The sequence below is a fragment of the Pteropus medius genome, unplaced genomic scaffold (genome assembly GCF_902729225.1).
Source record: "Pteropus medius unplaced genomic scaffold, Ma_sr-lr_union100, whole genome shotgun sequence".
NCBI lineage: Eukaryota > Metazoa > Chordata > Mammalia > Chiroptera > Pteropodidae > Pteropus > Pteropus medius.
This window is the reverse complement of record NW_024342470.1, coordinates 2535848-2560029: the sequence shown is the minus strand read 5'-3', so window position 1 is coordinate 2560029 and position 24182 is coordinate 2535848. Positions and strand designations below refer to the sequence as shown.

The 24182-nt window shown below is 32.7% G+C and overlaps 1 protein-coding gene, 1 long non-coding RNA gene, 1 other non-coding gene and 1 pseudogene across 6 annotated transcripts in view; 3 read left to right on the top strand and 1 right to left on the bottom strand.

The window, feature by feature from the left end:
• The window catches only part of LOC120603190 (uncharacterized), a 63005-nt gene extending 60317 nt beyond the window's left edge, over nucleotides 1-2688 (bottom strand). Inside the window, exon 1 of the long non-coding RNA XR_005652968.1 lies at nucleotides 2609-2688. This is a non-coding gene — a long non-coding RNA (uncharacterized LOC120603190). The remainder of the gene's footprint in view (nucleotides 1-2608) is intronic.
• Nucleotides 1-24182, top strand: part of SBF2 (SET binding factor 2) — a 369201-nt gene that overhangs the window by 94660 nt on the left and 250359 nt on the right. The window lies entirely within an intron of this gene.
• LOC120603244 (5S ribosomal RNA) lies at nucleotides 6278-6396 on the top strand. The gene has a single exon (XR_005652990.1). It is a non-coding gene; the product is annotated as a 5S ribosomal RNA (ribosomal RNA).
• Nucleotides 8195-8314, top strand: LOC120603274 (uncharacterized; annotated as a pseudogene).

Sequence of the window (24182 nt, the reverse complement as noted above, 5' to 3'; positions counted from 1 at the left end):
TAGTCAGCCTTAGGCAAAATAGGTAACCAAATACAAGTTAGTCATTTTTAAAATTGGGTTGTGAGAGTAACAACTGTGAGTACCTGTGTCTCATACTTGTGACTTAAAGCTTCTCCTTCTTACCATGTGGAAAAAAAGAAATCTTTTCTTATCTAAATAGTGTTAAGGCTTTATATGTAAATATTCCAGTGAAAAATAAGAAACATTCCCAAATTCATATTATTTCATAAAACAGAAGTGAATTAAAAGAGAAAATACTCAATGGCAAAAGGAGACTGGGTAGGTTCAAGAAAGGGCGCAGTTCGAGTGGGGTGGATGAAGCAAACCTGTCTTACCTGAAAGTTTTGACTATTATCTAAGTGTATTTCAACCATTACTAGCCTGTCCATGATTATTTTATTTTCCAAATGTCAATTCCTTATCTAAGACTCCAAAGGTTATTCCTTGAATTTTACCAACCATCACTAATAGAAAAATGGAAATTGAAACCACAGTAGATATCACCTCACACCTGTTATGATGACTACTGTCAAGAAAACAAAATAACAAGTATTAGCCAGAATGTTGGAACTCTTCTACACTGTTAGTGGGAATGTAAAATGGTGCAGCGGCTGTAGAAAACAGTATAGGGGTTCCACAAAAAGTTAAAAATAGAATTATCATATAATTCAGCAGTTCTACTTCTGGGTATATACCCGAAATAATCGAAAGCAGAGTCTCAAAGAGATATTTGTTCATGGCCACAATATTCACAATAGCTAAAATGTGGAAGTAACCCAAGCATCCATTGACTGATTAATGGATAAAGAAAATGTGGTATATACATTGGCCTTAAAAAAGAAAGTACTAAAAAAAAAGCGTACTGGCACATGATACAACATGGATGAACCTTGAGGTTCACTGTATGGTTTCATTTTTATATGAGGTCCCTAAAGTAGTCATACTCAGAAACAGAAAGTAGAATGGTGTTTGCCAGGAGCTGGGGAGATGTTCAATGGGTATAGCATTTCAGTCATGCAACATATTTTAGAGATCTAGTTGCACAACAATGTGAATATAGTCAATACTATTGAACTATATACTTAAAGATAGTTAAGATGGTAAATTCTGTGTTACTTGTTTTTACTACAATTTAAAAAATATATTGATACTGAGGCCTACTGCCAAGATATTCTGACAAATGGTATGAGGTGATGAGGTCCTGCCCCGGCATTGAAAAATTTTAAAAGCTTCCCCGGTGATTCTGTAGCATAGTCAGCTTTGAAATAAACATAAGGAATTGTAAGATAAACTACTAGGTAGACGATATTATGTAATCTTTTAAATAATTTCATTCCAGGAAATTAAATATTCTTTGATTTCCATACTGTTAAAATCTAATTTATGAAGCAATAATTTATCCATCAGAGTTGAACGCAACTCTTTTTAATAGTGAATTGAAGAAATTTGTGAAAACATATCAAGTAGTCTTATGAATGGTTTTCAGCCATGCCAACAAGGTAATAGCGTATCAATTGGTCAAGAATTTTTTAAATCTACCTATAACTTTATAGTGGTATACATACAGTTAAATAGCATTTAACCTAAACTTGCTATATTTGAAAGATTAAGCACAAACTAGAATTGTGTTGTTGTATACCTCTAACATTTTTATCTGTACATATATCCAAATTCTCACTTTATGGATTTTCAAACTGAAATTTGTCTCTAGTTTGTTGTTGATTTGTATTTACACGTGAGAATCATAAATGCTAAATATATTTGATGCGAAAGGCAAGGTGAACAGGGAGTACCAAGACAAATTTTGTTATAGGATTTTAGGAAATATGGTACAAATTGGAGACTCAGACAAATGTGTCAGACTTATTCAATAAAATACATTAATAATACAACTACCATTCAAATTTTCAGTCTGGAATTTCTGCCTTAAATATATAGGACTATAAAACTATTTTTTCAAGAACATTTTTACAGCCCTGAGCATTACAAAATATCTACTAGCAGGATATTAACTTAGAACAGCAACTTGTTCTTATTTTAGTAGCCTTTTTTCCTGCAGATGTGACTTTAACAGAGAAAGATGTGTGTGTGTCTATATAGTGTTCCAGCAGGTAATCAGCAGTAGAAGTAAAGACAATAGTTATTTATTAAATGAACTCTGCTCAGTTTAGATAAAGAATGTGTACAACTGTTTAAATGTTTGTAATTTCTAGTGTTCTTATAAAATTCTATTTTGAAGCTCATCTAGATAAATTTTAGAAATTAATTTCAACTACAATCATGTCATCTCTCATTTGGGGCAGGGAGCAGATATATTTAGTTTCTGTTCTAAAATGGGAGATGAAAAATTGATGGTAATATTTCTTATATACAGTTATCACATGACATTAGAAAAACAGGATGTATGGTACAATCAAATATTATTTACTATGAAATTATAAAATGCTTTGTAAATATTTTCCCCTTACATATGTTAGAATGTACACTTTCTGATCACATTTTAAATTTGATCCTAAGGCAGAATTGTTTCTTTAGGATAAATTTAATATTTCTTTAAAATTTTTCATAAGATTAATATCTTACTGAACAAGAATTAGACCAGACTTACCTACATATATGTGTATGCTTCTAACTTGTCCTGACACTTGACTCTTTGCATTTTTCCTTTGTGCCTTTGTTATATTTTAGTCCCTGTCGTAAACTGGAATGCAAAAAGAACTTCCGGGAAGAACATAGTACTACTTAAAAAATGTACAAATAGGAATAGAGTCATCAGTCAGTGACTAAGGATAGCCGAATTCAGTTTCGCTGATGTTTAAATTATCTAATGTCCTGTCCTGCAGTGAGACCAACATTTGGCATTCAATATCTGGGTTTGTGGGTGAGGTGAAAGGAAAGGTGAATTCTAATAATGAATCAAGGCAGGAACTGAAGGAGGCTTTGTTTGTTTCTTTAACTTGTTTTGTAATAAGATCACTTGTTTCAGTGAATAACTGAGTTGTAATGACATGAGAAATTGCACGTTGCCTGTGAGATGCAGAATGACATAGGAACTGCCAAAATTCTTTTCATTTATCATGAATTCCAGAAAGAGAACTTTTGACCAGAAGTATCACATTCCTTTTTTTTTTTCCTTAAACTTAAACACTATTCATTCTTTAGGGAATACAGCATTCCAACTTTACTCAAAATCGCAAATGGAATCATATTGCATGATTGTAATCACACACACACAAAAATGTGTAAATAGCACCCAAGAGAGACTCTTGAGGCTGCTTTACTAAGTTTAAATACAACTTTCTGTCTCTAAGCAAGTCCATAACTAATGCTCTCTCTCTGCTCCCCTCCCAATAATCACACCTAATTTGTATTGGAACTTTAATTCAAAATTTATAAACTATTAGTCTAATTGGGAAAGAGGAATTTCATTAGGTTAACATGTAATGAGACCTGTTTGTGACTTTATTTTTTATATTAAGCTAAAAAGCAAAATAGGACATATCTTTTGTTTTGCTCCTTATCTCATGTGTCAATACTGTGTGAAGGGAAAGATCACTCAACTGGATTTTTGACTAGGTTGAACTATTTAGCTCTTTGATTTAATTTAATAATTTAATTTCTCTGAGATTCAGTTTCCTACATTTTAAGACCTCCTTTTCTTCAGAGAAGAGAAAGGATGGATAATGTTTTTCATATTTCCAAGGCTCTCAAACTCTAAGTTAGGAGAAAGGAATAGTTAAGAAACAAATAGATAAGTGTCATTGGTAACTTGTATAATAGTGTCTCTAGCTACAGTAGGAATTCAAAATTAAGATTAAGACTTGACTTGCAACGGAAGATGTAAGGGTTTTATTCTCTAGGAAGAAGAGGATTAGGGAGAAGTGAACAGATCAAAGCAGGATTGTAAGGAAGATAGGGACTTCCTTTAAGAGACAGACTAAAGTAGAGCTCGGAGAGGTAGAAGTAGAGAAAAATGCTTATTAAAATTGCATAAATTTATGAAGCCAGATAGTAGATGGCCTTGAAAGTTGTGTAGAAGTGTAGATTTGAATTAGAAGGCAGTAAGAAGCTATAACAGATTCAGGAACAGGAGGGTTACATGACAAAAACTGTGTTTTAGAAAATCAATCTATCGGTGCTTTTTTGAAATGTTTGGAGAGTATCGGAATTTTCCCTGATGCATAAATTCTGTCCTGGCACTGGAATTCAGCAATCAATTTTTAAAGATTTCATATTTTCTATTGTATTTAATTATCTTAGTATGTGACAATCAACTTTATATTCTTACTGTTTCAGAGCATCATTACAGTACAATCTTTTAAAAATTTAACAGACAACTAGAGGTTTAAATTTGAATTAAAACTCAATCACATTTGGTGCTACAAATGTAAATATCTCAACCAAAGTGAAATTCATATGATGAACAGATATTTTATGGGCGCAATTGTGTTTGTAGTGGTGTCATACTTACTTTTCTGCATAATCACCAGGAGGTTTTTTGTGATGTTAATTGGAAGATCCACCCTGACTATAGAAATATTCAAGTGTGAAAGATTATGTATTATATTTGAGATTATATGGTTTTTAATAATGCCTTTAGCAGTATTATGTGTCTAGTAGATTTGAAGTCTCAATTAGGATTATATACCAATAATTGGAGCAATAAAATAGGTGAGGAGAGCTACAGGGTTTAATAGGTTAGCAGGAAACATAGAAGAATACTAATGAATAGTGAGAGTATAGTACATTTCTGTGTGTGTGCACAACAAGCAAATAGCTTTGGACCTCAGATCTTTATGTCTAAAATTGGGATGGTAAATCCAACTAGGGTGATCATGGAAACAAATGAAAGATACTGTTTTAACTTTACCGAAAGGATTATGTAAACTCTTAATGTACTACCCAAATGTATTTACGATTATTATTATCACTATTCTAAAAATATGTAGCAATATATTGCAGTTCTTTGTTAAAAAGGTGATTTATAGAAAAGTTTAGAATAGCCAGTACTTGGGATAGGAATATACATTTCTGGTATGATTTAAATGTATTATTATTTCAGGGAAAAGCATCTAAAATAATGATATGTTTATTTGCTTACTAAAGCCAGGAATTTCTGTAATGATGATGAAGTCATCCACATCATAATTAAAAGAATAATATAAAACAAAAATGTATGTATATGTAAATAGTTCATACAGACTCAAATGTACAGATGAACCTCTTTTTCATCTTCCTGGTCAGGGTCCAATGAAATTACTTGGGGCCTGCCAAAAGCAAATTAACACATGTACCTGTTCTTTAGATTTGTTTTCATAGCTCATGGTACACAAGGTTCCCACATAATAAAGCAACCTCTGATGAAGGTTGTAGACATTATAAACCATACAGGGAAACAAACCACCATGCAGACAATCAGTAAACATAACAAGCAGAAAAATACAGTCATGCACTGCTTAACAGAGGGCATCCATTCTGAGAAATGCGCTGTTAGGTGATTTCATTGTCATCTGAAGATTATGGAGTATACTTACACAAACCTAAATGCTATAGCCTACTATACACCTAGGCTGTGTGCTATGGACCAGGGGTCTCCAACCCCCGGGCGGCAGACCCCTACTAGTCCATGGCCTGTTAGGAGCTGGGCCTCACAGCAGGAGGTGAGCAGCAGTGAGTGAAACTTTATCTATATTTGCAGCTGCTCCCCAGTGCTATCAGCACCACCTCAGCTCCACCTCAGATCATTAGGCATTAGATTCTAATAGGGGCACCAGTAATTGGTGCCAAAAAGGTTGGGGACTGCTAATGTAGAGTATTGCTCCTAGGATACAAACCTGACAGCATGTACTGTACTGATTATCGCAGGCATTTGTAACAATGGTAAGTATTTGTGTATCTAAACATACAAAACATAGAAAAAGTACATTAAAAATATAGTATAAAAGATTTAAAAAATGTTACACCTGTGTAGGGCACTTACCATGAATGGAGCTTGCAGGACTGGAGGTTGATCTGGGGAGTCAGTGAGTTGAGTGGTGAGTGAATGTGAAGGCCTTGGACATTACTGTACACTACTGTAGACTTTATACACACTATATACTTAGGCTACACCAAATTATAAAGTCATTTGAGATTAATTCCAGCACAAGAGAAAATGATGCAATCAAGAGATGCAGTAAACACAAGATGTATGAGATTGCTGCTGGTGTAACATGGCATACTGTTTTACAGCAAAAATTTTTTAATAAGTAGAGTACACTCTAAAATAATGGTAAGAGTCTACAGCCATGCTACCCTGAACGTGCCCAATCTCGTCTGATCTTGGAAGCTAAGCAGGGTCAGGCCTGGTTAGTACTTGGATGGGAGACCACCTAGGAATACCAGGTGCTGTAGGTGTTAAAAAAAAAAGAAAGATAAAATAACGGTAAGAGTATAGTAAATACATAAACCGATAACATTTGTTTATTATCATTATCAAGTATTATGTCCTGTACATAATTGTATCTACTGTACGTTTATATGACTGAAAGCACAGTAGGTTTATTTACACGAGCATCACTACAAACACATGAGTAATGTGTTGCTCTATGACATATGATGGCTACGTTACTAGATGATAGGAATTTTTTAGTTCCATTCTAATCTTAGTGAGATCTCTGACGTATATGCAGTTTGTCGTTGACCAAAACATTCTTTTTTTACTGAAATACAACAAGAACTCGAAATAATGGAAAAACCATGAAGAGACTATAAAACAGGTTTGTTTTAAAATGATTAGAGATTAAAAGAAGGAATAAGAACCATAGTGGAGAATTTTCACAATAAGAAATGAAAAAATACGGTAATAGAAATTAAAATGTCTGTAATTTTCATTGAACAAACTTTTGTGTTCTTTCTATGTGCCATGGCATGTTTCTTACTATAGTATTGTATAATTATTTGAGGAAAGAATTAGTTAATTTGAAGAGCTATGAGGATAAGATCCAGAAAACAGCACAGATATACAAAGAAAAAAAAATAAGAAGGAAATGTTAAGTAAACAGAAGACAGAATGAGAGGGTCCAACTTATGTCGAATAGGAGTTTCAGAACCGGAGAATAGAGAGAAGGAAGAAGAGATCATGTCTGAAAATGAAGATAAAAGCTTTAACTTTTCCAGAATAAAGAAAATCTAGAGATTTTAGAGTGAAGAAGTTCACGGTGTTCCAAATGATACATAAAAATGAATCCACACTTAGTAATAATAGATAATATTTATTGAACACTTATTATTTGCCAGGTGTGTTCTAAGTACTTTACATGTATTATTTTGTTTAATTCCTTCAATATTTCTTTGGAATAAGAACTGTTTTTATTTCTATTTAAAAATTGAGAAAACTGAGCCCAGAGAAGTAAAAAACTTAAGTACACACAACTTGTAAATGATGGAACCAGTATTTGAACTTTGGCAAATCCCCCTAACAACATTGATCAAGAAATGATAGAAGTACATGCTAATCATATCAGAAATGTAAAGGATATATGTTGAGATTTAAAAATTATAATAGTATCTTTGAACAGGTGTATTATAGAAATATGAAATTTTGAGTTAAATTTAGAATTTCTGGGTTTTTTTTGAAACATGTAAATTACTAGAGTTGACTAAAAAGATAATCTAAAAAGAACTCTAACCATTAATTGGGTTTAGTTTATAAAAACTGCATGTAAGGGAAACACCAGTCTAAATTATTTCACTTGTGATTTTACCAAAAGTTTTATTAGTAAGTTACCTCATGTATGAAATGTTCCAGAAAATGAAAAATTGAATGATTTTCCTGAGTAGCATTTATCATATTTCTAAGTTACATCTCTCGCTGCCCCTCTAGAAAGTAACCTTTATGAGGGCAAGGATCATGCTTTGCTTATTTGCCAACTGACTCTAACATTTAGTGGAATATCTATCTTGTGATATCTTGTGTTAGGTTCTCAGTAAATAGTGACTGAAAATATAGTAATATTTTAATGTTTTAAAAATATTCATAAATATTTCATAATTATAATCTTTCTCCTTATTTGACCTATTATAATTCCTATAGAGAAATACTAGATTGAACAAGTTTGTCTACATTTTGATATTTTATGATTTACTCTATGAAAATATTTGTTTTATAAGGTTTAATAAAAATACATAAGATTTCAAAAAATATTATAACTGTGTCTGCAGCCATGCCACCCTGAATGTGCCTGATCTCGTCTGATCTTGGAAGCTAAGCAGGGTTGGGTCTGGTTAGTACTTGGATGGGAGACCACCTTAGGAATACCAAGTGCTGTAGGCGTTATTTATTATATATATGTATATGTATGTATATATGTATATACATACATATACATATATATGTATACACATTTATCATATATATGTATACATATAACATTTATTATATATATGTATTATTATATATATTATATATAATATGTATACATATACATATATATAATAAATTTATTATATATATGTATACATATACATATATATAATAAATGTGTTAATTAACTCATTGGGGGAATACTTTCATGATGTATATGTATATCAAATAATCATATTGTACACTTTAAATATCTTAGAATTTTATTTGTCATTTATACCTCAGTAAAGCTGGGGGAAAAAATCCCACCCAAAATAGTATATCGTTTTAAGCATGTGTATTATTATTAGAGAATGTTCTCTGTCAGATATGACAGTTCTTTGATACTTAATAAAATAATTTAGTAGAGGAAAAAAATTCCCATTTTCTTTCTCCATCTTAAGTATACAAATTTAATCCACCTTTTACCTATTTATTTTTCATCATGTTTTCAACATACTTGGTAAGTTTTTGTCTATTTCCTTTTTATGCACTTTTTTAATGTAAAGAACTACGTCAGATTTAAATAATTTTTCTTTCCCTCATTTTACCTCTTCTGTTTATTCTTTTTATTTGTATGTTCTATTTCTTGCATCCTACAGACTTTATTTTCTCCAGTGATGTGTTTGCTAACTGACTTATTAAAGATTCCAGTTATCCTTGTTTGATAGGAAATGCCAGATTTACTCTCAGGTTTTTATTATTCTTTCATGGGTTTAAATCAAAGAAAAGCCAGGTATATTTTAGAAATGAAGGGTTCAATCTTATGTGTAGAATGTGACATTTTAAGTTTATGGCTAGTGTTCCTACCTGTTACTCATATCTTGTTCCCTGAAAGCAGAGAATTTTTATTTTTCTGCAATTCAGAGTAAGTTTTTGTTCAAATTCAAGTGTGAGGTTTAAATAAAACTTAAAACTGTTTAAGCATATAAGAGGTTTTGTGCCTGATAGATATTTTTAAGTGAAAAGAAAACATCTGTAACAGAGCACTTAAATTTTTGTTCTTAATTTATTTGTATTTAAGACCCAACCACAGTTACTTACGTCCAGGGAGGAATTTTTAGTGAAGCTGAGTTATTGGCAGAATACCAAAATTGTGCATTAAACAAATATGTGTGGGTGTAAAATCATTTCTGGTACTGTATAGTATTGGAAGTGAAACACTGTTATCTCTGATTTGAGTTATTGCAGTTATAAGCCATAGCATATATTCTTGTTTATTACTTCATACTTATTTTTGATCCATATAGCAAATCATCCCCATCCCTTAGGTTAAGTAGTAATTATTTATATGATATTTCCTACCTGTAAATTTTTTTCTTTTATTTCAGGATTTAAATTCTTGGAATATACATAAAATGCTTCTGTGAAATCATCAAAAATTATATTTTTATTAAAATTAAAGTAGGTTAATAAATTTAAGATATTAATGCCAGGATATCTTAAATTTAACGTTCTTATTAAATCCTTGAAAACATAAGATATACAAAAATTAAGTCATTTTAATATGTTTGTGTGTATATACTTCTGTAGTTTGTGTTGATGCACAATTAGCTGCTATTTCTTAGTATATGAAACAATGTTCATATAAGTATTTATTAAAGTTACATTCGCAACTATCGTAACTAATTAATACATGTGTATATCCTTTTCCTGGATAAAATGAAACATTTCAACAAGATCACTTATTTTCCTGGATATATTTTTTAAAAATTGAACAGGAGCTATTAAGTATTTGAAGGATCTCTGGTGGAGAGCAAAGGAAATATGTGTGCCAGAGGAACCATTTTTGGTTCTAGTTAGTTGAGATCTTAATGTGATGGAGGTTGTTTTTTGTGATATTTAATTTCTTAATTATTGAACTTGTGTCACTGGTATTATAAGATGATTTCAAACTTTGGAACTATACAATTAGATTCAGATGTGTTACTAACTTTATTAAATTTTGCTGTGATTCATTTATTTCTGTGTAGAAATTTATCTCAGATGTTGAGGTCGTGATATTTTAATTAAAACTGTAGGCATATTTTTTCTTTTTTATTTCCTTATAATGTTAACACAAAAATTGTCTAAAGCAATTTGGTGTAATTAGTATGGTTACTGAACATTGAGAAAATTGGTCGATTATAAATGTTAAATTGATTTTGAATTACCAGTTACTTTAATATTCATTGGTAATATAGCAACTGTATATGTAGTTTGATTAGTTTAATAATAATTCGGTAAATGACTGTTTAAGAGTAGTGCAAGACTCATTTGTAGGTTTCCTCTTTTGCCGGTTCTTAGTGTATTTTTAAGTGACCTCAAAGGCAGTGAAGAAATGTTTTATTTTTCCTCAAACATATAAAATACATCTGGAAGAATAAATTCACATCTGGTTCATGGATTTCCTCCATGGAGATGATCCAAATTCAGTGTCAAGATTAGAGTTTGTACTCATGGGTTTGCAGAATCGTGTACGGAATTTGAAATATTTTGTTTGCAAGTAGTTGGGAAAACAATTGATTCAGATGTTTGTGTTAAGTTCTAATTTTAGATATTTTTGTCCCTCATTAAAAATAAAAATGTTTTGTGCTTCATAATATAACCAAGTTACTTATAAACACTGCTTACATTTAACAAGATGTTTTGTGTAACCATTCTAACATTGTTTTATGAAAGTTTTATGAGAGATCAATTAAATTGTTAAAACTTATCAGGTCATGACCATTGGTAACCTTAACCGTTAGTAGATATGTACTTCTCGTACATAGTATTGTGTACTCTCAATTATACTGTCATACTTCTTTGACTCTATTTAGAAGCAGCAACAATCAATTTTTAATTGTTGTATTCTAAATATCTGCCCAAATGGGATGTGTATGTTTGGAGTCTCAGAATATAATGGTGTCTGTACAGAGTTCCTCCCTTAGCCTCCCAATGGCTAACAAATGTATTTGTGTCTGAATGGAGTCCCTAGAGTAGCATAAAGTAGAAGCATTTATGAGCTCAATCCAAGAAGCATGTGAACTAAAAATAATATTGTCAAACTTTTATGAATTATTTGTCTTATGCATTGAGATTGCCAAACCAAGCTGCTAGTCATGTGAGTTAAACTTAGTACACTAGAACAAATGGGTGTTGCTCATTAAAGAAGATGTTTGTTTTTTTCCAAGGATTATTTTTTGGCCCTATAAAATGTGATATATTTTCTATATATAACATAATAAAGTTTATTTGTGATAAATCTATAGATATTTGTTTTTCTATGTTTTTTAACTTTGAACTTTTTGTAGAATAGAAAAATGCATCTTGCATATGTGTCTAATTTAGTGGTTTCTAAACAATATGGCAAGAATTTTTGTGTTTCAGCAGATTTTCCAGTGCATCACCAAATTGTAGGTATTATGAGTCTTGGAAGGGACCAGTCTTTGAGGGTCCTTCTTCTTTTCTCTTTTGCTCCTCCTTTTTAATATTTCATCCCACTGTAGTCATTGGCATGTAAAATTTTGTTCTTGGCAAATGAGAATTAAGATGGAAACTAATTTTTTGACTATGTTTATGCTAGTGTTGTTTTAAGAAAATCTCATTTGCAGTACTGGTATATACAGCCACCTTAAAAAGTCATCCATTACTGTTAGCTTTTGCAACTTTCTTTGATGTTCTGTGCTCCTTACTTTTTGTTTCATAGGCTTATGAATACTACCTTATTTTTATCACAGGGAACTCTGAATAAATGCTTCATGGATGAGTTGATCTTTTCATGTATTAATCATTGATACACTGACTTTGTATATATACACATATATATATATTTCTTGAGGATCTTTGTAGCAGGCACTTTTCAGAGTACTAGTTTTAAGCTTTAAAAATTTTTACCTTTCTTTCCTTTCATATAGTGGAACTCTTTCCTTAGGCTCTGTTATTTATAAAATTTATAGCTCAGTTTGTTCTATTCTTTCTCAAATCCATATCATTTGTCTTTATCTTACTTTGAATTTGTGATCACCTACTTTGGTAAATACCATTCGATGGTTGTATTTTGAGGCTCAGACATGTGAAATAATGGTATTCTTATTGCAAAGAGTATACTTTAATAACTTTTAATGTATACCCATGAAGCCAATACTAAAATCAACATAATGGATATATCCATCACCTCAAAAGTTTTCTCATGCTGCTTTGTAATCCTTTTTCCTCATCTTTCCCCATCCCCATACAAAAACTGATTTACTTTCTGTCACTATACATTTGTGGTGGGTCTAATGGTGGCCTCTCAAAAGATATATTCACTTGGAACCTGTGAATATGACCTCATTTGGAAGATGTAATTAAGGATCTAGAGATGAGTTCATTGTAGATTAGGGTGGTCCCTCAATCCAATTCCAAGTGTCCTTAGAAGATAATAGAGGGTTGATGCAGTGGAGGTAGAAGTTGGGGTGACACATCTGTAAACCAAAGATTGCCAAGTATTGCTGGCAGCCAGCAGATGCTAGGTGAGAGGCATAGAGTAGATTCTTTCTCAGAGCCTATGGAAAGAGTCGACTCTACTGACACCTTAATTTTGGATTTTTGGACTTCAGAACTGTGACAGAATAAGTTTCTGTTGTTTAAAGCTACTGAATTTTGTGGTAATTTGTCACAGCATTCCAATGAAATGGATAGAAGATTAGTTTTCATTTTTTGACTTTTACATAAATGGAGTCATGCAGTATGTATTCTTTTTTATTCTGGATTCTTTCACTTGGCATATTTATTTTGAGATCTATGTTGTTGCATGTATTAATAATTTACTTTTTTATTGTATTCCATTGTACATATATTAACACAATTTGTTTATCCATTCAGTTGATGAACATTTGGCTATTTTTGGCTATTATAAATACAATTGCTGTGAACATTGTGATAATTCTTTGTGTGGACATATGAATTCCTTTCTCTTGAATAAATTCCTGGAAGTTGAATAACTGAGTATATTCAACAATGTATATGTATTTAATTAACTTTTTAAAGAAACTGCCAAAGTATTTTTTGAAAACACTATACCATTTTACATTCCTTCAAGTAGTTTATCAGAGTCCCAATGCTTCCACACCCTGGCCAGCTCTTGGTAGGGTCAGTCTTTTTAATTTTAGCCATTGGGCTGGTGGGTAGTAGCATCTCATTGTGGTTTTAATTTTCTTTTTCTAATGACTTAGAATATTGAACAATTTCTCATGTGCCAGTTTGCCACCTATGTATCTTATTTGGTAAAGTATGTGTTCAGATCTTCAGCCCATTTTTAAAATTGTTTTTTTGTTTGTTTTCTTACTGATTTTAGAGATTTGAAAAAATCTTCTGGATTCAAAACTTCACTAGGTATAAGATTTGTAAATATTTTTTCTCAATCTGCATCTTTTTATTTGTTTATAAGTATCTTTCAAGAGCAGAATTTTTCAATTTTAATGAAGTCCAATTTAATAAATTTTAATTGTGCTTTTTTGTGTGGTGTACCTCAGACCATTGTCTAACCAATGTAAAAAAGTTTTTTTCCTATATTTTTTATATTTTTTATATGTAAATTATATCTCAGGTTTTACTGAGATATAATTTACATATAATAAACTACACATATTTGAAAAGTTTCGACATATAACACCTATGAAACCACCACAGTGGAGATAACGAATGTATTCATCATCCCTAATAATTTCCTATTGCTCCTTTGTAGTTCTTTTCTCCTCTCCTTTCCCATCCACCTCCCTTTGCCTGTCATTCACTTATCTTCTTTCTGTCCCTATAGATTTAGATTGCAGTTTCTAGAGTACTCCATTTTGTCTGTGTATTTCAGTCAACACAGTTATTTTGAGGTTAATCCATGTTGTATCATGTATCAGTCACTCCTTTTTTTTTCTTCTGATTAATATTACATTGTATAGATATTCTAGAGTTCGATCATCCATTTACCTGTTGGTGGATATTTGGGTTATTTTCACTTTGGGGTTATTACAAATAAAAATGCTGTGAACATTTATGTATTTTTTTGGACACATGCTTTTTTTTTAACTCAGGTAAAAATCAAGTAGTAGAATGGCAGGTGTATGTTTAACTTTTTAAAAAAGTGTCTAAACCTTTTTCCAAAGTGGTAATATCATTTTATATTTTCACCATCGGTGTATGTGAACTCTAGTTTTTTCACATTCTCACCAACACTTAATATGGTTGGTCTTTTTAATTTTAGCCTCCTAATAGATAGATATATAGTAATATCTCAAGATTTTAACATGCACTTCCTTAATGACTAATGATGTTGAGCATATTTTTATGTTATTTTTTTTGCCATCTGAATATCTTCTTTGCTGGGGTGTCTATTCAAATCTTTTGTAATTTTTTAATTGAGTTGTTTTTCTCTAAAGTTTTGAGTGGTCTTTATACATATGTATCCAAGTTCTTTGTTGCATATATATGCTTTGCAATATTTTTTCAAGGATGTGGCTTGTGTTTTCATTTTTATAACAGTAATTTTTTTGAAGAGTAGATGTTTAAATTTTAAGAGTATGCATTTTGCGACAATGTTTTCTTTTACTGATTATGAGTTGTCATATCTAAGAAATCATTGCCTAATCCAAAGTGGTCACTAATATTTGTCTCATGTTTTTTTCTGAAAATTTATTTCCAGTGTTTTAAATTGAGGTCTAGTTGATTTTTGCTTATGGTGCAAGGTGTGGATGAAAGGTCACCTTTGCCTATGGAAATCCAGTTGTTCGAGACTTTTGAAAAGACTATCCTTACTCCAGTGAATTTGCCTTTGCACTTTTGTCAAAATTCATTTGTCTATATATGTGTGGATTTATGTCTGTACTCTGTTCTGTTCCACGATCTATTTGTCTCGATGCCAGTACTACACTATTTTGAATACTTTATCTTTAGAAGGAGTCTTGAAATTTGACCTTCGCTTTTTTTCATAGTTGTTTTATCTATTTCAAGTTCTATAAAGTAATAATTTGCCTTTTCAGTTTCTAAATGTAAAAGCCTGCTATAATTTTGATTGAGATTCTATTGAATCTATAAACCAATGTGTGGACAGTTGACAGTTTATTGTTTTTTTTTTTTCACATCCTCTGTTGGATTTATCTCTTTCATATACTGATACTGGTATAAATAACATTGTTTTTAAATTTCATGTTCAATTGTTTGTTACACTATGTGAAAATGCAATTGAGTTTTCTATATTAATCTTGTTTCTCCCAACCTTTTAAATCTTACATATTATTTCTAGCTTTGTTGGTAGATTCCATCATATTTTTAAACAAGCTTAGGGATCCTCAAACTATGTGTCAGCCACTTGTTTTTGTAAATAAAGTTTTACTGAAACACAGCCATGTCCATTTGTTATTATATTGTCTATGGCAGTTTTCAGTCTACAATGGCACATTGAATGGTTGTGATAGAAACCAAATGGCCCACAAGCCTAAAATATTTACTTTCTGTGCCTTTAAAGAAAAAGTGTGCTGACCTGTGAACTAGATGATAATATAGTCTGTGAAAGAGGACATTTTCTTTCTAACCTGGGTATATTTTACTTCTTTTTCTTGCTTGATTGCACGCTAAATCTTCTAGTACCATACTGAATAGAAGTGGTAGCCACAGACATCTTGTCTGTTTACCAAATATAGGGGGAAAACATTTGACCTTTTATCTATGTGTATATTAGTTATAGGATCTGCCATACTTTGCTGCTGAAAACTTGATGTAACTGCTACTTTCTGTCACCCATTTTTGCTTTTTTGTACTTTTGGCTAATGACTGATTGGCAGAGGTGTAGTCATATGCCTTAATGTGGCTGCAGCAAAGACTGAAAGAAAGAATTTGGCATTTTCAGCTTATGTTAGTGGTATGACTTCATAAATTAGGTATTCCCTAAATATAAGAAGTGAGTGCTGGAAAGGAGTTCAAGATGGCTCACCTCCTCTCATGAGGAGTTCAAGTTCACCTCCTCCCATGGACATACCAAATCTGAAGCTACAGATGGATTAATTTTTTCTGAAAAAAACCCTGAAAACTAGTTGAATGGCTCTGCCACAACAAAGGCTAAAAGGACCACATCGAGACAGGTGGGAGAGACAGAGATGCAGTCTTGCCAAAACCCCCACCCCGTGTAGTAACCTACAGTTACAAGGAATCTTATAATTATGGAACTTCTCCCTAAGGAGCAACGGATACCTCCCAGAAAGGAGCTTATACACTCGTCTGCAGCCCCAGGTTTTGTAACTGTCACCAAGGAGAATCCTCTGAATCACCTGATTTGGTCATCAGCATGGATTATGATTTCAGTCCCAGAAGGAATGTATATATTTTGACGCTTTAAAAGCTGCTGCCTGAGAGTCTAGCTTTCAATCAACTTGAAACTTGGTGCTGACTGAGATCCCTCCCTTTGGATCACTGACAGGGCTTAGCACAACTTTAACAACTGTGACTTATCACGAACAAACTAGACTTCTTAGACAATCAAAAATGTTCCAGAGACAACCAAGAGCTTGGGCAAAATTGAATGATAAGGCTCATTTCCTACACGCGGCTACTCCCTCAAGACTCGGAGTGGTGACTGTTTTGCCTAATACATATAAAAAAACAGAGAGAGATAAGCAAAATGAACAAAGAGAGGTACACTTCCAAAAGAGAGAACAAGGTAAAACCCCAGGAAAAGGACCTTAAATGAAATGGAGACAAGTAATATACCTGATAAAGAATTCAATGTAATGGTCATAAAGATGCCCACAGTGAGAACTTCAACAAAGAGATATTAAACATTTGAGAGTACCAAACAGAAGTCACAGAGCTGAAGAATACAGTAACTAAACTGGAAAACATGCTAGAGGGGTTCAACAGCAGACTATATGAATCAGAAGAATGGATCTGCAATCTGGAAGACAGGGCAGTATTTGCCTATAAGAGGCTCACTTCAGATTTAAGGACACATACAGACTGAAATAAAGGGATGGAAAAAAGATTTGCCTGCAAATGGAAACTAAAAGAAAGGTAGTGTATCTATATTCATATCAGACAGTATGGACTTTAAAACAAAGACTGTATAAAAAGACAAAGGAAGGGCATTATATGTTGATAAATGGTTCAGTCTAATAAGAGGATGCATTTGTATATATTTATGCACCCAACATGGAACACCTGAATATATAAAGCAAATATTAACAGACTTAAAGTGAGAAATTGACAGCAATGCGATAATAGTACGGGACTTTAATACTCCAGTTACGTTAATGGAAAGATCATCTATACAGAAAATCAGTAAGGAAACATCAGCTTTAAATGACACATTAGACTATATGAATTAGTAGACATATACAAAACATTCCATCCAAAAGCAGCAGATATACATTCTTCTCAAGTGTACATGGGACATTCTCAAGGATGGATCTCATGTTAGGCCACAAAACAAGTCTCAGTAATATTAAGAAGATTGAAATCATATCAAGTGTCTTTGCTGACCACAGTGGAATGAAACTAGAAGTCAGTTACAAGAAGAAAACTGGTAAATTGGAGATTAAACAGTGTGCTACTGAATAACCAATGGGTCATTGAAGATATCAGTGAAATTAATAAATATCTTGAGACAAATGAAAATGGAAATACAGCATTCCAAATATCAATATACAAAATCCATATACAGTAATATATTGCATTTCTATACACTAATAATGAACTATCAAAAAGAGAAATTTAGAAAACAATCCCATTTACAGTTGCATCAAAAATAATGATACACCTAGGAATAAATTTAACCAAGGAGGTGAAAGACCAGTACACTGAAAATAAGACATTGATAAGAAATTGAAGACATAAATTAATGGAAAGATATTCCATGCTCATGGATAGGAAAAATTAACATTGTTAAAATGTTCATACTACCCAGAGCAATCTACAGATGCATTGCAATTCCTATCAGAATTCTAATGGCATTTTTTTTTTTTTTTTACAGAAATAGTAAAAATAATTCTAAAATTTGTATGGAACCCCCAATAGCCAAAGCACTTTTGAGAAAGAAGAACAAAGTTGGAGATATCACGCTCCCTGGTTTAAAACTATACCACAAAGCCACACTATTCAAAACAATATGGTACTGGCTTATTGTTAAAAACAGACATACAGATCTATGGAACATAATAGCCCAGAAATAAACCAATATATATATATACACATAAACCAATATATACATATGTATATATTATGTATATATACACACACATATATACATAAACCAATATATATTATGTATATACATACATATATATGTAAACCAATATATATGTGTGTACATGTATATATATGTGTACATGTATGTATGTATGTATATGTATGTATGTATGTATGTATGTATACACGTACATATACACACATATGTTTATGTATGTATAGTCAATTAATTTAAAACAATTGCTCCAAGAATGGGGGAAAAGACAGTCTCTTCAATAAATGGTGCTGGGAAAACTAGACAGCCCTATGCAAAAGAATGAAACTAGACCATTGTCTTGTACCATACACAAAAATTAACTCAAAATGGGTTAAAGATTTGAGTACAAGATCTGAAACCATAAAATTCATAGAAGAAAACATAGGCAGTAAGCTCCTTGATATCAGTCTTGGTGATGACATTTTGGTTTGTCACCAAAAGCAAAGGCAACAAAAACAAAAATAAACGAGTAGAACTACATCAGACTAAAAGACTTCTGCAAAGCAAAGAAACCATCAACAAAATGAAAAGGCAACTTACTGAATGAGAGAAAATATTTGCAAATCATATAATCAATAAGGGGTTAATGTCCAAAATATATAAAGAATTTACACAACTCAATAGCAAAAAACCCCCAAACGATCTGATTAAACAATGGATAGAGAATCTGAATAGACCTTTTTTCCACAGAAGACATGAAGATAGCCAATAGCACTAATCATCAGGGAAATGCAAATCAAAACCACAATGTCACTTCACACATGTTATAATGGCTGCTATCACCAAGAAAACAAGAAATAACAAATGTCGACAAGAATGTGGAGCAAACTTTGTGCATTGTTGGTGGAAATGTAAATTGGTACAGCCACTATGGAAAATAGTGTGGAGGTTCCACAAAAAATTAAATGTAGAAGAACCATGTTATCTAGCTAGTGTGCAAAGATATCAACACAATCTTTGTGTTCATTGATACTTGAATGGATAAAGAAAATGTGTATTATACAACAGAATATTACTCAGCCATAAAAAACTAGGAAATCTTGCCATTTGCAACAACATGGATGGACTTTGAGAGAATTTCACTAAGGTAAGTCAGAGAAAGACAAATACTGCATGATTTCACTTATTTGTGGAGTCAAAAAATTAAATATGTAAATAAATCAAAATGAAACTCATACATATGGAGAATAGGTTGATGGTTATCAGAAAAGGGGGTAGGGGTGAATGGGGTCACTATATGGTGACAATGGTAATTAGACTTATTGTGATAATTATTTTGTTGTATACAGAATGATTAAATTATTATGTTGCATATCTGAAACTAATACAATGTTATATACCAATTACCTTAATTAAATAAAAAAATTGAGTTCCGATGTTTTGCAGACTAAAAGAATATCAGATACCTACTGCTTCCATCATTCCAAAGGTATTTGTATTGTAGTTATACCAAAGTTATTTCCTAAGATTTTTTTAAATTCTCCTATTTGTACCTTTAGTTATGCCATTTCTTTACCCTTCTCTCCAAATACTATCGTTCCTAGGCCAAACTTAAATTCTACTACCTATAGTCATTCCTGGGACATAGTGTTTCATTTTTCTTTTGAACATCTATAGCATTTACTTATTTCCAGTCATTCAGAGAGGAGGAAATACTTATCAAATTATTGAGGTCAGCAATATCCTAATCTTAAGATTAGGGAAACACTTTATAGGAAAAGAAACAACAGGCCAATATCTCTAGTGAAGATAGATAAAAATGTACTTTACAAAGTATTAACAATTTGAATCTAGCAATAGAGAAAATAGGTAATGTACTATGACCAAGTGGGCTTTATCCCAGGAATACAAGGATCGTTTAACACTCATAAAAGACAGAAAAAAATACAGTCAGAGATGACTTTTGAAATGGTGACATAAAATGCTCTGTAGACTGGTAAAAGTTAAGACCAATAAGCAAACAATACAATACCAACTAACCATTTAAAGTATCTGGAAATAGTTCTAAGGTCATATTCAAAATGAAGAAACATTTATTCAAGAAAATCTACTAAATTTCAGTAAGAACAGTGAGAGTCTATGGCATTTGAGCCATGGCCTGCTCCCTTTTTCAGTGGAAGCAATGGAACCCTTACCCCAAGCAGGTTCAGACAAGTACACAGGTTTCACCCCAAATCCCATTACCTTAGCTCCCAGTCTAGGACTGCATTTATTCTCCAGAAGTGGCAGGGTGCTAGCATCTTTATTCTTTCCCAGCTCCATGCTGCAGAAGATGTATTCCATGCAAGAAGAGGTGAGAGGTCTGGGACTCTCTTCCTCCACTGAGTCCCCCTCATAGAGGGAAGGAAACTGTACTCCAGAGGCATCAGGCTGAGAATATTGGGGCCTCAGTGGCCCTCAGCACAGTTTGCTAGTAGCGTAGAAGTTTCACACTGGGTGGGGAAGATGAGAAGACTAAAAGTGACCTCAACCAAACAGCACCCTACTCATAAATAGGGGTGTCACTCTGAGATCATCTGGCTACTGTTTGTACTGCCAACTCCAAAGAAGTAGTACAAAACTTTTGTGTATGGGGAGAGACAGGTTATAAGAGCAGAGAACTCTGACGCTCTCCCCAAGCTAACTGACTTTATTTGGAACAGTATAGTAAAGTTCAAGCCTAAGGGTGTGCTCAAAAATAGTGGTGATTTTGATGGTAGGCAATTAAGAAAAGACTCATAGCTCCATGAATCCAGCAAGATAAATTGTACACTAGCTGGACAGGATTTGATTGGTAAGACTGTAGAGTAATTTATGCCCAGTTCACTGTTGAAAACAATAGAGTAATAAGCTGGCAGTTAGGGAAGTATAACAGCTAGCTGGGTGTGATACCAACAGAGGCAAATAACTTAGAGAAATGAGGGAAAGAGACAAGGAGAGCCTTGCCAAAACTCCCATCATCCCAGAGTATCTGTGTCTATGCCCTAGGCTGTGTCCTTTGAAGAGCAACATCGGAGCATGCACACTGTGAGGGAGATAGATTTCATTAAAACAGTCCAGTCAAACTATTAAAGAAATAAACAAGCAAACCACAACAACAATCCCTGGATGGGTAGGAGATCAGTATCCATATTTAATATGTTTAATCTAAAATGTACATTTTTAAGTCAAAAATCATGAGACCTGCAAAGGAATAGGAACATATGTTTCATATATAGGAAAAAAAGTGGGCAATAAAAATAAACAATGAAAAGTAGGCACCTGCTTTTGAAAGTGGTCAGATAAGCGACTTACCTGTACCAATTAAAAGATACAGATTGTCAGATTGGATGAAAAAACAATACCAAACAATATGTTGTTTATAAGAAACCCACTTTAAATGTAAAGGTACACGTAGATTAAAAGTAAATGGATGGAGAAAGATATATCATGCTAAAACTAATCAAGAGAATGCAAGAGTAGCTGTTTTAATTTCAGACAGATATGACTTCAGAGGATGGAAAGTTACCAGGGATAAAGAGGAGCATTATGTAATGATAAAGCAATCAATTCTTCAGGAAGACATAATGACCCTTAGCTTGTATGCACCTAAAGAGTGTCAAAATATATGAGGCAAAAACTGATAGAACTATAAGGAGAAATAGATGAGTCCACTGTTATAGTCGGAGACTTCAACACTCCTCTGTCAGAAATGTTCAGATCCAGTAGGCAGAAAATCAGCAAGCACATAGTGGAGCTCAATGCCATCAATCAACTTCTATAGACTGCTTCATCCAGAAACAGCAGAATACACATTCTTCTCAAGCTCACACGAAATATTCACCAGGATAAACTACATTCTGCGCCATAAAACACACCTTAAGAAATTTAAAAGAATAGAAATCATAAAGTGTCTGTTCTAAGACCACAATGGAATTAAACTAGAAATCATTAATAGAAAGATAGTTGGAAAATCTCGATATGCTTGATGATTGAACAACGCATTTCTAAATAACACATCGATCGAAGAAATCTCAAGATAAATATTTTGAACTATTTAAAGAAGCTTAAGGAATGGCATGTTGAAATAAGGATAGCATTTATTTTTTTAAGATATACTTTTTAAAAAATATATATTTATTTTTTAATTGAAGAAATGATTTAAATATTTTCCCCACATCTGCCTCCCCCCTATTCCCTCCCCTCTGGTAACTACTAGTCCATTGTCCACGTCCATGAGTCTCTGTCCTGTTCATTTGTTGCTTTTAGGTTTATATTCCACATATAACTGATATCATGTGATTTTCAACTTTTTCTATCTGGCTTATTTCACTTAGCATGATTATCTCGAAGTCCATCCATGTTGTCGCAAATGGCTGTATTTCATCTCTTCTTATGGCTGAGTAATCTTCCATTGTATATATGTGCCACAGCTTCTTTAGCCAGTCATCTATCGTAGGACACTTCAGTTGCTTCCATGTCCTGGCCATTGTGAATAATGCTGCTGTGAACATTGGTGTGCAAATGTCTTTACGGATATGGGTTTTCAAGTCTTTGAGATAAATACCCAGTAGAGGGATTGCCGGATCATATGGTAGATCAATTCTTAGTTTTTTGAGGAACCTCCATACTGTTTTCCACAGTGGCTGTACCAATTAGCTGTCTCACCAGCAGTGCATGAGGGTTCCTTTTTCTCAGCATCCTCTCTAGCTTTTGTTACTACTTGTCCTGTTGATTATAGCTATTCTAACAGGTATGAAATGGTTGTTCGTTGCGGTTTTGATTTGCATTTGCCTAATAGCTAGCGATGTTGAGCATCTTTTCATATATTTGTAGGCCATTTGTATGTCCTCTACGGAGAAGTGTCTGTTCAGGTCCTCTGCCCATTTTTTGATTGGATCATTTGGTTTTTTTGTTGTTATTAAGTTGTATGAGTTCTTTGTATATTTGGATATTAGGCCCTTATCAGAGGTTTTGCTTGCAAATATATTTTCCCATTCGGATGGTTCTCTCTTTACCTTGTTGACAGTTTCTTTTGCTGTACAGAAGCTTTTTAGTTTGATGTAGTTCTATTCATTTATTTTTTATTTTACTTCTCTTATCTTTGAGGTCAAATTCATAAAATTCTCTTTAAGTCCAAGGTCCTTGAGTTTAGTTCCTATGTTTTCTTCTATGCATTTTATTGTTTCAGGTCTTCTATTCAGGTCCTTAATCCATTTTGAGTTAATTTTGGTGTATGGTGATAGACAACAGGCTATTTCATTCTTTTGCAGGTGGCTTTCCAGTTTTCCCAGCACCATTTATTGAAGAGGCTTTCCTTTCTCCACTGTATGTTTTTGACTTTTTTGTTGAAAATTATTTGCCCATATAAATATGGGTTTACTTCTGGACTCTCGATACTGTTTCACTGGTCCGTGTGTCTGATTTGCTGTCAATACCATGCCATTTTGATTACTGTTGCTTTATAGTATAATTCAAAGTCAGGCAGAGTGATGCCTCCAGCCTCTTTCTTTTTTCTCATGATGGCTTTGGCAATTCGAGGTCTTTTATGCTTCCATACAAATCTGATGATTTTTTGTTCTGTTTCTTTAAAAAATGTCAACGGGATTTTGATGAGGATTGCATTAAATCTAT